At 47.9% G+C, this 17,326-nt stretch overlaps 1 long non-coding RNA gene across 1 annotated transcript in view; it reads right to left on the bottom strand.

Annotated features, from left to right (window-relative positions):
• Positions 1-12,658: 12,658 nt before the first annotated feature.
• Positions 12,659-17,326, bottom strand: part of LOC111548720 — a 33,382-nt gene continuing 28,714 nt past the window's right edge. The window contains exon 3 of the long non-coding RNA XR_002733505.2: positions 12,659-12,905. This is a non-coding gene — a long non-coding RNA (uncharacterized LOC111548720). The remainder of the gene's footprint in view (positions 12,906-17,326) is intronic.

Genomic DNA, 17,326 nt, shown 5'->3' on the forward strand with positions numbered 1-17,326 from the left:
AGCTCTCCTGACCCTCCTTCCCATGAGTTAACTTCTCCACTTGTGCTCGCCCCCACTCCTCTCATCTGCTCACACTATATGGTCATGGTCTACCTGCCTGGTTGGTGCAGGGACCTGAGTGGAATCCGGGACCTCATACCTCCTCTGTACTCAGTTAATGCTTCCTGGACTGTGCTGAATTGTCACAGTGTGGATCAAGCCGCCATCATTTGCAGTTTACAAATTCATTGCACCATTATTTTTCCACTCTTCTTCATGACACGTAGTCAGCTAAAAATATCTTTATACAGTAAGTTCTTTTTTCTTTTTTTTCACCTTTGCATTAGATACTTGGAATATATTCCCCAAACCAGTTTCTCTTGGTCAGAGGTTATACTTAGGTGTGTGGCTTTTATTAGAACTGCTAAATAGTTCTCCAGAAAGAGTGTGTTTGTTCACATCACCACTATGTATACAGGAAATGTATGATACCTTTCCTCATCCATAATAAGGTTTTTTTTTTTTTTTTTTTTTTGAGACAGAGTCTCACTCTGTCGCCCAGGCTGGAGTGCAATGGTATAATCTCGGCTCACCGCAACCTCCGTCCCCCAGGCTCAAGCGATTCTCCTGCCCAATCTCCCAAGTAGCTGGGATTACAGGCATGCACCACCACGCCCGGCTAATTCTGTATTTTTAGTAGAGACAGGGTTTCTCCATGTTGGTCAGGCTAGTCTTGAACCCCCAACCTCAGATGATTCACCTGCCTCAGCCTCCCAAAGTGCTGGGATTACAGGCGTGAGCCACCATACCAAGCAAGGTTATTCTTATAATAAAAGACAGATTAACAAGAAAAAAGCACAACAAATTTATTGAATCAAAGTTTTACATGACGTAGGAGCCTTCAGAAATAAAGACCCAAAAACCCAGAGAAAACTGTGTTTTGTGTTTGGGTTCAGTGAAGAATGAACAGCCGTGTGGAGATGTGATTGGACAAAGAGGCATGACCTCATGGTAACAGACTGAGCGGGGAGATCCAGCAAAGACTGTCCAGATTCTTTTTGGTCTCTTTGTGCAGCATTCCTTTCTCCAGCATATGGGGCAGGACCCCTCTGGGATGAAGGTCTTCAAGGGGCAAGGGAAAAGGGAGAGTGTAACCTTTCTAGATTTTATGGCTGACTTAGGGGGAGAGAGGTTCTAGTTTCTATGACGTGCTTTGGGGAACAGGAATTCTGTTTTCTCTGATGTGCTTCAAGGGAGAAAGAGGAGCAGGAGACACAGGGACTGGATATTTTGCTTCACTTCGAGTTCAAGTACTCAGCATGCCAAAGTGCCATACATTGGGCTATCATGTTCTGAGCCTCAACACCAGCAACACTGCCAGCAGTGGGTTTTACTATTTTTTCGTTCATATTTGCTACTTTAAAGGGCGTGCAGAGTTGATGCTCTCTTCCTTCAGGGAACCTTCTATAATTCTAGAGAGACAGCTATGGTAGGGTGTGACAAGTGCCATAAGAGAGGGGTGGGGTGTGGAGGGTAGCAGAGGAGACTGTGGGAGCCCAGGATGGCAGGGAGCATCTAATCCAAGTTGTGGGGTTCAAGGAGAACTTCCTAAAGGAGAGGCCAGCTACCTCAGACTAATCAGGCTGATGCCTCCCACTGCCTGGTGTCTTCTATAACATTCTTACTGCCACTCTCTTTCCTCATCTTATCTCTATCTTCTAGCTACAATAACTCAATGGGAATAGATACTTTTCCTATCTCACAAATGAGGAAACAGAGGCTTACAGGGACCACACAGCTAGAGACGGGGTTAGAACTCAAACTCAGCTCTACATGATGTCCTTGGGCCAGTGCTCTTCCAGCCATCCATGTTGATAAGGAACAAGGGACAGATAAGATACTTCCTAGGGATGACCAACCCGGGGGAGGGACTTTTTTGCACTTACCCTCATTCACTACAACTCTGGAGGGTGAGTAATATCAGCCCCAGTCTAAACAACCTCTCCGAGGTCACACAGTGGTGCAACATAGACTCTTACCCCTACAGAGGACTTCCCTCCCTGCCACACCCATCTCAGAGGGAGCAAACTTTATGCCCTTCCGCTCTCAATTCATAAGTTGAAGTCCTAACCCCTTGTACCACAGAATATGACTTTATTTAGAGACAGGGTCTTTACAGAGGTAATCAAGTTAAAATGAAGCCATTAGGGTGGCCCCTAAGCCAATATAATTGGTATCCTTATAAAAACGGGAAATTTGGGGCTGAGCGTGGTGGCTCACGCCTATAATCCCAGCACTTTGGGATGCCGAAGCAGGCGGATCATCTGAGGTTGGGAGTTTGAGACCAGCCTGACCAACATGGTGAAACCCCGTCTCTGCTAAAAATACAAAATTAGCCGGCTGTGGTGGCGCATCCCTGTAATCCCAGCTACTCAAGAGGCTGAGTCAGGAGAATCGCTTGAACCTGGGAGGCAGAGGTTGTGGTGAGCTGAGATCGCGCCTCTGCACTCCAGCCTGGGCAATAAGAGCGAAACTCCATCTCAAAAAAAAAAAAAAAAAAAAAACTGGCTGGGGGGGCGCAGAAATTTGGACAAGGTGGTGGACAAGCATAGAGGAAAAAAGATGGGAAGAGACACAAGAAGAAACAAGACAAAGAACATGGGAAGCTACCAGAATTCACCTGGCATATTCCATACCAGAGAGGCGTGGAACAGTTTTTACAGCCCTCCAAAGGAACTAACCCTGCCAACACCTTGATGTCAGACTTCCAGCCTCCAGAACTGTGAGATAATACATTTTTGTTGTTTAAGCCCCTTAATGTGTAGTACTTTGTTATGGCAACCCCAGTACATTAATAAACAGAAAACTGCCACCCACCCCCAAAACAGGGGATCCTAAAGATATTTTTGAACAAATGATTTTTGTGATTTCAAATTTTGTAATGTCTTCATTATAATTTTTATTGAAGAAAATTGGGGCTGGGTGCAGTGGCTCAACCCTGTAGTCCCAGCACTTTGGGAGGCCAAGGTGGGTGGATCACCTGAGGTCAGGAGTTGGAGACCAGCCTGGACAACATGGTGAAACCCCGTCTCTACTGAAAACACAAAATTAGCTGGGCGTGTTGGCCGGCACCTGTAATCCCAGCTACCTGGGAGGTGGAGGTTGCAGTGAGCTAAGATCGTGCCATTGCACTCTGGACTGGTCAATGAGAGCGGAACTCATCTCAAAAAAAAAAAAAAGAAAATTGGGAAAAGATTAGAAAGCATAAAGGAAAAAAGTAAAAACACATGCCCTGTCCCCTTGCTGTTAACATTTTGTTGAATTTCCTTATATATATACACATATATGCAAAAATATATATATTCTATATATATATATATATATATATTTTTTTTTTTTTTTCCATGCAGTTACTAGAATCTTCTTTTCAGGGCAGCTGTGATGCTCAAATGGGAAATTGGGACTGGCTTCCAGTCCAGCACCTTGCATGGTAGATATTATTTATATAGTCACTGTATAAAATTGGAGTCATGCTGTTTTACAACTTCCTCTTTTCACTTACCAGCTTATCTTCAGTGTTTCCCATGTCTTTCATATTCAAGAACGTGACAGTTAATTTCTGCAGTCTTCAGTCTGTGAATGAGGCATAACCTACTTACCCAATTCTCTGTCATTGAACATTTAGAGAATTTCCAATTTTTCCCAGTTATAAATAAGGCTTGGGATAAATAATCTTTGATTTTAGGATATGCCCCGGAAACAGAATTGCTAAGTCAAATTCTAATTCTTTTAAAGGCTTTTGCACATACTGTGACATAGTCCTGCAGAAAAGTGGTACAATTTACCTCCTCAGCAGTGAAAAAAACACTCCCTTTCCCACACCTCACCAACATCTGGTGTTTTCACTTCTATTATCTTGACCAGCTCTGTAGATAGGAAAAAGCAGACTCTTTTTTTTTCATTTGTACTTTGGGATTTCTAGCGTTTTCACAGGTTTTTGTATTTCTTCAGTGAACTACGTTAATCATCCTTTGCGTGTGTCCACTGGTCAGTTCCTCTTATTGTTAAGGGTTTAGCAGGACTTGAAAGGGCCGCTGCAGATGGGAGCCCACGGGCAGCTTCCTCCCCACCCTTCTGACCCTCCTCCTCCCACATTCCTATCCTCTAGAGCTTTCCTTTGCTCTCCAGGGAACCTTTGTCATTCAAACAGACCCCTGCTTCCCAGGGCCCTGGGAAAGCCACCTCCGGAGGCCCTCTCCACTTTTGACTGCTTTCCCTCCGGAGCCCCACATTCCTGCCTCACCTCTCCCCACGCCCTGCACATCCTCCCTCGAAATTCTTCAAGGAGGCCCAAAGCCACAGGGGACCCAGCCCCTGGCCTAGCCCTAGAGCAAGAATCCCAACCCCACCCTGCTCCAGCTTGAAAGCAGGAGAGATGCGGCTAGGTGGGGAGGAACAGCTGTCCTTGAGGGAAGGCCTGAGAGAGAAAGGCCACAGCACGCCGTGGAAGAAAGAATCCGTCTTTGATGTCTTGTGAAGTCTGACGTCATTCTAGAACCAAGGTCAAATCCCAGGCCAGCCACTTTCGGACCACATCGCATCACTACCTTGTAGGGTTGCAGTGAAGGGCAAATGTAACTTACATGTAAAGCTTTTGGAACAAAAAGTCAGGTGAACTGATTACCACAAAGCCCCAAAGATCAGGCACGGCTTCTCCAGGAGAGATGGCCCTTGGAGAGGCTGGCTTTGCCCTCGTGGCTGGAGAGTATCTGGCAGAAGGAGCAGCCTGAGCAAAGGCTGGGAGGCCAGAGGTACCGGGTGTGCAGTGTGGCTGGGCATGGACACGCGAATGAAGGGCCTCAGGGCACACACGGAGTCCCGAGAGGGAAGCTCAGACATCAGTCCTGGCAGTGGACGGGACTCCACGCTGGACTTGGGAGACCTCGGTTTCCATTCCTGTGGGTCTCCAGCTTCACCAATCCTATCACCCACGGAACTTTCCTGTGCGCCCAAGCAGTATGCTGGCCCCGCCCAGGACCTGGAGGGGTTCAAAAACAAGCGATCAGGGCAAAGCGGGTGCCCCAGGGAGAGTGATTAAAACTGGGAATCAGCGGAGGCTTCTGAGAAGCAGCCTTTGAAATGGGTCTTAGGGTGCGAGTGAGGGTGGGGAAGGCGGCCGTTGCAAGCAGGGGGGTCACAGGCAACGGGAAGGCGAAGTCTGGCTTCTTTGAGGGTGGCCGAGCAGGGAAAGGGGCGAGATGAAGTGGGCGAAGGGGGCTAGGACTTCAACCCCAAAAGCCCACGCAGGCGAGGGATGCCAGAGGCCAGCTTCACAAAGACCCGGCAGGAGCTGCCGCAGCCCCAGGCCCGGGAATGTGGGGCGGGGGCAGGGAGGGGAGGGAAGGGAGTGAGGGGGCCGCGGGCCGGCGGCACGTAGCGCTCGTAGGCCGGGCGCGCTGGGGCAGGTAACAAAGCTGCCAGTGTGTCTCGGCGGCGGGGCGGGGCTGCCCGATACCTGTCGGGGCGGGGGGCCGGGGCCCCAAAGGGGAGTGCGGCGGGGACTGCTGGGCACAGTAGGCCGCGGCCTGCGCTCTGCCGAGCCTCCGCCTGCCGCAGCCTCCAGCGGAGCCGCGGCCAGAGGAAAGCAGCATACTCGGTTTTGCAGACCTGATGCCCGAAGCCCAGACACAAATAAGGCCTGGCCGGGGGTCGCGCAGGGAGTCGTGAGATGCACAGCTCTGTGCTAAAGAGGGCTGGCGAGGAAATCCCCTCACCCAGGTCCCGGCCGCATGCCCGCTCGCTGGGTGGCGAGGGGAGTCCGCCCCAGGCTTCTGAGCGGAGTTGGAATTCGGATGCATAGATATTCGGTGCGCGACTCTGCGCCCCGGAATTTCTTCTCTAAGAGACGAGAGGAGTCCCCCTGTATGGGCTGATCTCCAAGTGGCTTCTTCCACAACGTTAAAAAGCAGTCTTGTCCACATCAAAGGAAGAGAGGATGTGGCCTGGTGGAGGTTGGGGGCCACGAGAGCCTCCGCACGCCATCTGTGGTGTCACCGTCACGGGTTCCCTACCACAGGATGCCTCCATGGGACTCACATTATTCCCGTGCGCGTGCCCGTACGTGTGGTCCCACGGACCTGTCCACGCCTGACCTCACACACGTGCACAAGTCGGCTTGTGCTCCCCACACGCAAGAGATCCTGTCAAGGGGTGCTGGAAAGTGAACCCTAGAATGACCCTCTGAGATCCTCCTTGCTTTTCCCCCACCCCTTTCCCCGGGGCCCTTTGTTCTCTGTGCAGGGCAATCCAGGGGCAGATGGAAGAGAAGAATTGGGTCAGACTCTTGGGGAACAAAGGCACTTTAGGAGGGAAGTGTCCTCTCTACTGGGATCAGCTGCCCTCCCCCAGGACCCCCACAGCTCAGTCCTTTGCGGAGGAATCCCCCATCCCCCCACCAAAGCTAACAAATGGGCAGGGCCACCCAGGATAGAGAGGAAGAACAGAGAGCTAAGAGGCCAGGTCCCCCATCCCAGCGTTGGGGCGTGGGGGTGGCTACCTCATTAGTACCCTGGGGCACTGGGTGGCTGAAGGCTGTGCTCCGAGGCCCTCTGTCCCGACTGCTTTGGAGCTTATCAGCGACCTGGAGAGAGGGGCCCACATGGCCACGCTCTCCTACCCTGGCAGCCTGGCCCAGAGCCCCCATTCCTGGAAAGTGATCCCTGACAACAGCAGAGAGGCTCTGAGGCGCCAAATAGTCTGGCCCAGTCTCTTCTATGTCAGGTAAAGAAGAGTGAGACCAGGCCCCTGCCCTGGAGGTGTCCAGGCCACTGAGCAACAGCATGAACACAGATGCAGACAGGCTACAGGCCCAGGTGCTCAGTGCTCAGACCAGCGTTCAGAAAGACTAAGCAGATAAGCGGATGAGTGAATGCACGTCCATGAATTCATTTGGATAGAAAACCCTAGGCCCGCCGAGGCTGGGGCTTCTTGCAGTTTGTCACTGCTCTGACCCTAGTGTGGTCAGGCTGCAGCTCCCCTGGGCCAGGAAACCCTCTGATTCGGCCCCCAGCCCAAAGCCTGACATCTACAAGGTGGCTAAACTGTGCTTCCTGAAAATCCAGAGTAGCATGCTGATGTGTCCACCTCCCCACTAAACAGTACTCCTTGCAGGTATCTTCAGGGATGGCTCAGATTCCTTCCCTGGTCTTACATCCCAATATCCCCTATAGGGTAAGCAAACTGTGCCAAAAGACAAATACCAGCATGAAGGCAGGCGTGGCCACTTCTTGGCTATGTGCCTCTGAGCAGTCATTTCTCTCTCTGAGCCTTAGTTTCCTTATCTTCCTTATCAGTAAAATGGAGGCAAAGATGGCTTTTCCACTTGATGGGATTGGGGTCACGTGCAGCACTATCCCTGCCCCTCAGCTCCCTCCTCAGCACCTAGGGTTCTTTGTTCAACCTGTACATGCTCTTACTTACCCCTCCTTTTTTATCTGCATCTGTACCTGCCCTAGTCGTTCCCAAGGGCGATGGCCTCCATCTCTCTGTGCCACTACTGCCCAGCACTGCCCAACATATGCTTAAGCACATGCCCATGGAAGTCAGTGTTGGTGGAATGGTAAGCAATGAGTGAAAACATTTTGTTAACCAGAGAAGGCTGTGCGAATACGAGGGTTTGTGTCATGATAATATTTTAAATCATAGTAGTTCAGGACTTGAACATAATCTTACAGATTAACTGAGTCCTCCCATTTGACAGATGAGGAAACTGAGGCCCAGAATGTGAAACAGACTGCCAGAGATCACTCACAGAGGTTGTCCAGCTTGGACCTTGATATGCTTTGGCTGTGTCCCCACCCAAATCTCATCTTGAATTGTAGTACTCGTAATCCCCACGTTTCATGGGAGGGACTAAGTAGAGATCATTGAATCTGGGGGTAGTTTCCCCCATCCTGTTCTCATGATAGTGTTTTAGTGAGTTAGTTCTCATGAGATATGATGGTTTCATAAGGGGCTTCCCCCTTCGCTGGGCACTCACATCTCTCACCTGATGCCATATAAGACATGACTGTTTCGCCTTCCGCCATGATTGTAAGTTTCCTGAGGCCTCCCTAGCCATGCAGAACTGTGAGTCAATTAAACTTCTTTTCTTTTCTTTTTTTTTTTTTGAGATGGAGTGTCACTCTGTCGCCCAGGCTAGAGTGCAGTGACACGATCTCAGCTCACTGCAACCTAAGCCTCCCGGGTTCAAATGATTTTCCTGCCTCAGCCTCTTGAGTAGCTGGGATTACGGGTGAGTGCCATCATGCCTGGCTAATTTTTGTTTTTTTAGTAGAGACGAGGTTTCATCATGTTGCCCAGGCTGGTCTCGAACACCTGACCTTGTGATCCGCCCGCCTTGGCCTCCCAAAGTGCTGGGATTACAGGCTTCAGCCACCGTACATGGCCCCTTCTTTTCTTTATAAATTACCCAGTCTTTTTTTTATTTTTATTTTTATTTTATTTTATTTTTTGAGATGGAGTCTCGCTATGTCGCCCAGGCTGGAGTGCAATGGTGCGATCTTGGCTCACTACAAGCTCCGCCTCCCGGGTTCACGCCATTCTCCTGCCTCAGCCTCCCGAGTAGCTGGGACTACAGGCACCCGCCACCACACCCGGCTAATTTTTTGTATTTTTTTTTCAGTAGAGATGGGGTTTCACTGTGTTAGCCAGGATGGTCTCGATCTCCTGACCTCCTGATCCACCCGCCTCGGCCTCCCAAAGTGCTGAGATTACAGGCGTGAGCCACCGCGCCCGGCCTACCCAGTCTTTAGTATGTCTTCATAGCAGCGTGAAAACAGACTAATACAGAACTCAACTGAAGTATCCTACCTCCCAGGAGAGAAGGGCCTCCCTATACCCATTCCTCTCTGCATGGCTTCAGCCAGTATAGACAAGGGTAAACCAGAACCCTGTCTCCCAGTGACTGCCTTCCCCAAGAGATCTGACAGCCATGAATGCATCCAGGGTTCTCGAGGGCCAAAGACAGGGTGCTGTTTTAAAGAAGCTGTGAACTCTCAGTGTGCACTTACAGTAGAAGGCAGAGGCAGTGATAGCAGCAGGGCAGAGCTGGAACCTTCACTGTGGGTTTCCCATTGTCATCCCCAGGACAGTGGAATCAGTATGGATTTCAGAGCCAGACCAACCTGGCTTTGAATCCTGACTCTGACACCCATTAGCTGGGCGAGTTTCTTGGGCAAGTTATTTCATCTATGAGCCTCAGTTTCTTCACCCATAATTCCATAATATTGGAATATGAATCCCTATCTGATAATCCAGTTGGGACAACTCAGTAAGAACATAAGCAAAAGCACGTGAGTCCAGAGTAAGAAGACCATCTCTTCCCTTCCTACCTCCAGTTTCCCCTCTACTTCCAGGATGGAATAAGGAAAGATTCCTGACTGCTGCCCCTTCCCCCACAGTCTAAAAGCCATCGTAAGGACCATAGTAATGTGGGGTGGTGAGGTCTGGGGGAGGCCAAAAATAGTACCTCAAAAGATATCCATATCTTTATTTTGGGCATGGTGGTTCACACCTGTAATCCCAGCACTTTGGGAGACTGAGGCAGGAGGATCACTTGAGCTTAAAAGGTCAGGACCAGCCTGAACATAGTGGGCAACATAGTGAGATGCCATCTCTACAAAAACTTCACAAATTAGCTGGGTGTGCTGATGGTGCCTGTTGTCCTAGCTACTCAGGAAGCTGAGGCAGGAGGATCACTTGAGCCCAGAAGTTTGAGGCTACAGTAAGTTACAGTCATGCCACTGTACTCCAGCCCATGTGACAGAGTGAGGTCCTGTCTCAAAAATAAATAAAATAAAAACAAAAAAGATACCCACAGGAATCCCTGACACCTGTGAGCATTATCTCATATGGCAAAAGATGTGATTAAGTTAAGGTTCTTAAGAGGAGGTGGTTAACGTGAATTGTCCAAGTAGGCTCTAAATGACATTACAGGTGTTCTTATGAGAGGGGAGAGAGACAGACAGAGACAGGAGAAGACATACCTACATAGAGGAGAAGGCCATGTGAAGACAGAGTCTGAGATGAGAGTGATAAAGCCACATGCCAAGGAACACCTGCAGCCACCGGAAACTGGAACAGATAAGGAATGGATTCTCCCCAAGAGTCTGGGGAGGGAGTGGAGCCTTGATGACACCCTGCTTTCAGACTTCTAGCTTCCTAAACTGTGAGAGAATACACGTCTGCTATTTGAACTCACCCAATTTATCGTAATTTATTACAGCAGCCACAGGAAAGTAATACAAGTCTATTGATTCCGGCTCCATATCAGCCAGTCCCCTGCTTCTGCACCTCTCATCTTCTAGCCAAATCTGGACCTAGGCCTTCATGCATTCACCCACCAAACCCGGAAGCCTGATCTCGGTGGGGTGGGATTCCTGCTACCTGCCACCTAGTCTGGGTCATAGCTATCATCTGCTCCTTGGCCCTGCCCACCTCCATTGGGCTGCAGCACCAGTTTTTCTGCCCCATTAGACCCCAGTGGAAGTGGGAGGGAGGCATGCCTACTGGGGCCAACTACTGGCTAGTGGGGAGAAAACACTAATAGTAAAATCAGGAGGCCTATATTTAAATTAGCCTCCATATTAACTTGGGCAAGTCACTTCACCTCTCTGGGTCACACTTTTCTCCCCTGCCACATGCCCAGATTGGACTGTGTGATTTTTTTCATGTTCTTTCAGTTCTGACTGTGAATGAGCAGAGGAAGAAGGAGTGGGAAGCTTAGGAGGAAGGAGGAAGATAATCAATGCTTAACAGTAAAAACGTGCAGTCCTATAAAGGGGGGTTCAGTTTATCTTAGAGGCTGGATGAAGAGTAGTGTTAGGTAACAGGGAACCTCACGGCTTGGGATGACTGAGGGTTTAGGATTGGAGGTCTGCAAGAGAGGTGACCATCTGCAAGACAGGTGATCTTCTACATGGGAAGTGTCCATCTTATGGCCTGCCCCATCACACTCCTTTCTAGGAAAATGATTCTGTCCAAAACCCCCATAGCCCAAGTGGGTATATTTGGACCATTAAACCTTGTTCTCTGCTATGGTCTGAATGTTTGTGTCCTCCCAAAATGCATATGTTGAAATCCCAACCCCCAGGTGATAATATTAACAGATGGTTATGTCATGAGGGCAAAGCCTTCATGAATGGGATAAGTGCCTTTTAAAAAAAAAAAGGTCCAGAGAGCTGTCTTGTCCCTTCTACCATGTAAGAACAGTGAGAAGGTATCATCTATGAATAAGAAGAGGACCCTCACCAGATACCACATCTTCCAGTGCCTTGATCTTGGACTTCCCTGGCTTCAGAACTATGAGAAATATAAATCTGTGTTGTTTATAAGCCCCTTAGTCTATGGCATTTTGTTATAGCAGCTTATATAGACTAAGACATCCTCTGTGGATGGAGCCAATTGGAAGAAGAAGGAATCTGACTCAAGGGCTGCCTGACAATCAATGATATGGAGGGAAAAGATGGGATGAGCCCAAGTAGATTCTCACCCTTGGGAACCTGAATTGGGAAAACATAGTAGGAAAATGGAGGCAAAGAAATCATAGTATGGAGAGGTCCAGAGATCTGAGCCTGTTCAAGCCAGTGACTGAGCAGATAGATTGAAAGGATTGCGTTAGTGAGGTGAAGCAGGTGTGGATGGTAGCTGAGTTGTGTTAATGTCGAGCTGTGAAAGTAAAAGTTCATGCCCTCCTGCTACAGGTGGTCCTGAAGGTTCCTAGCATTGGAGGGGAAAGACCACAGACCTAGAATTTATAAGTACTCTGTTTCTAAAAATGCATTCTGGGAAAGGAGGAGGAGAGTATTCACAGCCAGGGGTTGGGGACCATCACAGTAGGCTCTTTTTTATTATTATTATTATTTTAGAGACAGAGTCCCGCTTTGTCGCCCAGGCTGGAGTGTGCAGGAGTGCAGTGGTGCAATCTCAGCTCACTGCAAGCTCCGCCTCCCGAGTTCATTCCATTCTCCTGCCTCAGCCCCTCCAAGCAACTGGGACTACAGCCTAATTTTTTGTATTTTTAGTAGAGACAGGGTTTCACTGTGGTCTCAATCTCCTGACCTGGTGATCCGCCCGCCTCGGCCTCCCAAAGTGCTGGGATTACAGGCGTGAACCACTGCGCCCGGTCCACACTAGGTTCTTAACATGTTAAAATTATAGACTTCTTAGCTACTAGAACTAATAATAAGTGAGAACTAAGTGAGTTTAGCAAGGTGGCAGAACACAAAGTCAATATTTTAAAATCAATTTTATTTCTATATACAAGCAACCAACAATTGGAAACTGGAATTTTACAAACCCTTTTTGAAATTACATAAAAACATCAAATACTTAGGCAGGGTGCAGTGGCTCACGCCTGTAATCCCAGCACTTTGAGAGGCCGAGGTGGGCAGATCACTTGATGTCAGGAGTTCAAGGCCAGCCTGACCAACATGGAGAAATCCCGTCTCTACTAAAAATACAAAAGTTAGCCGGGCATGGTGGTGCATGCCTGCAGTCCCAACTACTCAGGAGGCTCATGCAGGAGAATCACTTGAGCCCGGGAGGCAGAGGTGGTGGTGAGCTGAGATGGCACCATTGCACTCCAGCCTGGGCAACAAGAGTGAAAATCCGTCTCAAACAAAACAAAACAAAAAAGCCACATCAAATACTTAGTGATACACCTTAATAAAACATGTGCAAGATGTATGTGTTAGTTATCTATTGCTGTGTAACAAATTATCCTAAACTTAGTGGTTTAAAACGAGCACTGACTATCTTAGTTTCCATAGGAAGTCAGGAGCAGCTCAGCTGGGTGGTTCTGGTTCTGGGTCTCTCGTGAGGTTGGAATCCAGGTGTTGACCATCAGCACTGCAGTCATCCGGGGGCTGGACATGGTTGTTAACAGAGGCTTCAGTTAGTTCCTCATCACATGGAACTCTCCACAGTGCTGCTCACAACCTTGCAGTTGGTTTCTCCTAGCTGGGCTGGTGCTACCCACTCTACAGTACACAGACTAGCCTCTTACAACAAAGAATTATCTGGGCCAACATCCCAATAGTGCTGAGGCCAAGAAACCCGGGGCTAAGCAAAGACTTAGTGAGAACACAAAACACAGAAATCATTAAAAAAAAAAAAAAAAAGATCCACAAAGTCAATATTCTATGTTAAGATTGTGTTTATTTAGGTTAAGATTTCATCTTGACTTTATCAAAATGAAAATTTTTTGCTCTTTGAAAGACACCAGTCAGGCCGGGCATGGTGGCTTATGCCTGTAATCCCAGCACTTTGGGAGGCCAAGGTGGGTGGATCATTTGAGGTCAGGAGTTCGAGACCAGCCTGGCCAACATGGCGAAACCCATCGCTACTAAAAATACAAAAAGTAGCCAGGCGTGATGGCGGACACCTGTAGCCCCAGCTGACTGGGGGTTGAGGCAGGATAATTGCTTGAACCCGGGAGGCAGAGGTTGCAGTGAGCCAAGACAGCGCCACTGCACTCCAGCCTGGACGACAGAGTAAGACTCTTGTCTCAAAAAAATTGTCTAGAGGAGAATCCTATTAAAGATGTATATAGGCGGCCATGGAGTTTGTCCAGGGAATGAATCATTTAAGGATATCTTTATTAGTTGGGATTTTTTACATTAAGAATCTTTGAAGACACAGGTAGTACAGGTAGTAGGGAGGGAATGAATTCCTCATCAATTAGGACCCTCATGAGGCCCATTGCTAGTAAAATCTTCGTAATACTCCTGGGATTTCACTTAGTGATCCATGCATATTCTTACACCAATGCCTCTTTGACTGAGTCAGTGTGAGTGGTCCAGTCCTTTGTTTCTTGCCACTAAAAGCTCTTCGCTAGAAAAGGGTCAGAGTTCCAGTTTATGACTAAGGGTTAGGTTAAGATTAGATTTAGAATTATGCTCATGCAAAATCTAGCTCAAATGGTTCCTAGAACTTGTCTACATAGTAAGTGATCAGTATATATTGGTCAAAGAAATGAATGAATGGAAACTGGTTTAAGCAAATGGAATCTGTTGGCTGGCTTCAAGTGGCTCAAACAACATAATCAAGAATGGAGAAGGGGTCTCTCTCTTTCAACCTGCTCTGATCTCTGCAGCATCATGCTCAGATGACCCACTATTCATGATTGTGCTAAAGGATTCCTTGTCCCTCCCTACACTGTCCCAGAAAAGGAGGTCTGCCTAGTAGCACCCACAGGTGTGGGGGGAAGCCACTTCTCTTTCTCAAGAATGCCAAGGGCCGGGTGCAGTGGCTTACGCTTGTAATCCCAGCACTTTAGGAGGCTGAGGCGGGTGGATCATGAGGTCAGGAGTTCGGGACCAGCCCGGTCAACATGGCAAAACCCCATCTTTACTAAAAATACAAAAAAAATTAGCCAGGGGTGGTGGTACATGCCTGTAGTCTCAGCTACTTGGGAGGCTGAGGCAAGAGAATCGCTTGAACCGGGAGGCAGAGGTTGCAGGGAGCTGAGACGGCACCATCACACTCCAGCCTGGGTGACAGAGCAAGACTCTATTTCAAAAAAAAAATGCCAAAAAAGTCTTTTGCTTTCCTTGGCTCTGATTTGGTTCAGAGCCAGCCCCGAACAAATGGCTGCAGACAGCGAGTGGGACATGTGGATTGGCTAAGACCCATCAAAACCTATTCCTGGTGCCGGGGCATGAGCTACTTCCTTCAGGCATGGGTAGAACAGATGCTTAGTGGCCAAACTTACAAATATTACAGGAATTTCAGGGTCTGGATTAGAGTGCCAGGAAGGTTCCAATCTAGACTAAGCAATAAAAAGGTTCAGTTGTGTTTTTCCAGATGAGAGAAAAATGCATAAACACTTTGAGCCCTGCATTCCACTCCCAGGGCTTTTCTTAAAAACAACAACAAAAAAATCACCTTCCCTAAAAGCTGTTGTTCATGGTGTTCTTCATGTAGAAGAGTACAAGACCACATAGAAGGCCAGGCGCAGTGGCTTATGCCTGTAATCCCAGCACTTTGGGAGGTCGAGGCTGGTGGATCACGAGGTCAGGAATTCGAGACCAGCCTGACCAACATGGTGAATGAAACCCTGTCTCTACTGAAAATACAAAAATTAGACAGGCATGGTGGGGCGCGCTTGTAATCCCAGCTACTCAGGAGGCTGAGGCAGGAGAATCGCTTGAACCCGGGAGGCAGAGATTGCAGTGAGCCGAGATTGCGCCATTGCACTCCAGCCTGGGTAACAAGAGTGAAACTCCATCTCAAAAACAACAACAACAACAAAAACACATAGAGATAAGGTTGGGGTAGGAAGTGTGGGGCAAACAAAATGCTATGTACATTATTGAATGATAGTGATAAAAAAAATACTGGCTATGCTGGATAGCTCATGCCTGTAATCCAGCACTTTGGGAGGCTGAGGCAGGAGGATCGCTTAAGCCCAGGAGTTCAAGACTAGCCTGGGCAACATAGTGAGACCCGGTCTCTCCAAAAAAAAAATTAAGAATTAGCTGAGTGTGATAACATGCACTTGTAGTCCCAGCTACTACTTGGGAGACTGAGCTTGGAGGATCACTTGAGCCAGGAGATCAAGGCTACTGGGCTATGATTGTGCCACTGCACTCCAGACTGGGCAGCAGAGTGAGGCCCTGTCTCAAAAAAATAAAATAAAATACTGCCTATAAAAGTCACTAGACATAGGTCGAGTGCAGTGGCTTACGCCTGTAATCCCAGCACTTTGGGAGGCCAAAGTGGGCAGATCACGAGGTCAGGAGTTTGAGACCAGCCTGACCAACATGGTGAAACCCTGTCTCTACTAAAAAATACAAAAATTAGTTGGGTATGGTGGCGCGTGCCTGTAATCCCAGTTACTCAGGAGGCTGAGGCAGGAGAATCACTTGAACCCGGAAGGCAAAGGTTGCAGTGAGCTGAGATCATGCCACTACACTCCAGCTGGGCAACAAAGTGAGAGTCCACCTCAAAAAAAAAAAAAAAAAAAAAATCACTAGACACATTGGGATTCAATGATGTGTAGGGGTTGGCTGAAAGCAATTGAAACATGTTTTCTTTTGCTTTCCATGATTACAATGCTTGTATAATCATAAAAACAAATAGAACACAGCTTGGATTAGGTTAGGGGTAAAGCTGGGGCTGGAATTCAGTCAGGTGACATTTCCTTGGAGAATTGATTTAACCTTTCTGAACTTTCCTTTCTGCCTATGTAAACAGAGGTATTAATAATAATAGTGCCACCTCCTAAGGCTATTGTGAGGGTTAAAGGAAAAAGTCTTCATAGAATGCTCAGCACACAGTACCTCATGCACAGTAATCATTCAGTGTGGCCTTGGGATTGTCACTGGCTGTGAGTGCACAGAACTGGCATCAGATTTTTATAACAGCTTTATTGAGATACAATTGACATACAATAAGCAGCACATATTTAAATTATACGATTTGATATGTTTTGACACATGTATACATCCCTGAAACCTTTGCCCCAAACTAGATCATGAATATATCCATCGCCTCCAAAAGTTTCCTTATCTGTATCTATAGTTCATTTCTTTTTATGCTGAGTAATAGTTCATTGTATGACCATATCACAACTTGTTTTGCCATTCACCTGCTAATGAACGTTTGGATTGTTTCTAATTTTGGCTAATTACATATAGAGTTGCATTCATTTATGAGTCTGTGGGTAGACACAGGCTTTCAGGTGTCTTGGGTAAATACCTACTAGTGGGATGTCTAGGCTGTAATGTGAGTGTAGATCTTTACAAGAAACTACCTGGCACCAGATGTGGCCATCAGAGTGCGGGACTCCCCTGGAGAGGAATGAGAGGGTGGAGGTCAGAGACAGGGGTCTCCTACACCCTCTGCTTACCTTCTCAGGCTCGATGGTCAACTCCTGGAGGTCTATGGCTGGCATCTCAATAGGGCCTATTCCTTCTTAGAGATGCCCTCCTCCCCAAGGCAGGAGTTCCCATATCCCTGTGGGCATCACAATTTCCTGGAGAGCCTTTTATTTATTTATTTATTTATTTATTTATTTATTTATTTATTTATTTATTTTGAGACAGAGTCTCACTCTGTTGCCCAGGCTGGAGTACAGTGGTGCGATCTTGGTTCACTGCAACTTCCACCTCCCAGGTTCAAGCCATTCTCATGCCTCAGCCTCCCTAATAGCTGGGACTACAGGTGCATGCTACCACGCCTGGCATTTTTTTGTATTATTAGTAGAGACGAGGTTTCACCACGTCAGCCAGGCTGGTCTCAAACTCCTGATCCCAGGTGATCTGCCTGCCTCAGCCTCCCAAAG

The sequence above is a fragment of the Piliocolobus tephrosceles genome, chromosome 1, assembly GCF_002776525.5.
Source record: "Piliocolobus tephrosceles isolate RC106 chromosome 1, ASM277652v3, whole genome shotgun sequence".
Taxonomy (NCBI): domain Eukaryota; kingdom Metazoa; phylum Chordata; class Mammalia; order Primates; family Cercopithecidae; genus Piliocolobus; species Piliocolobus tephrosceles.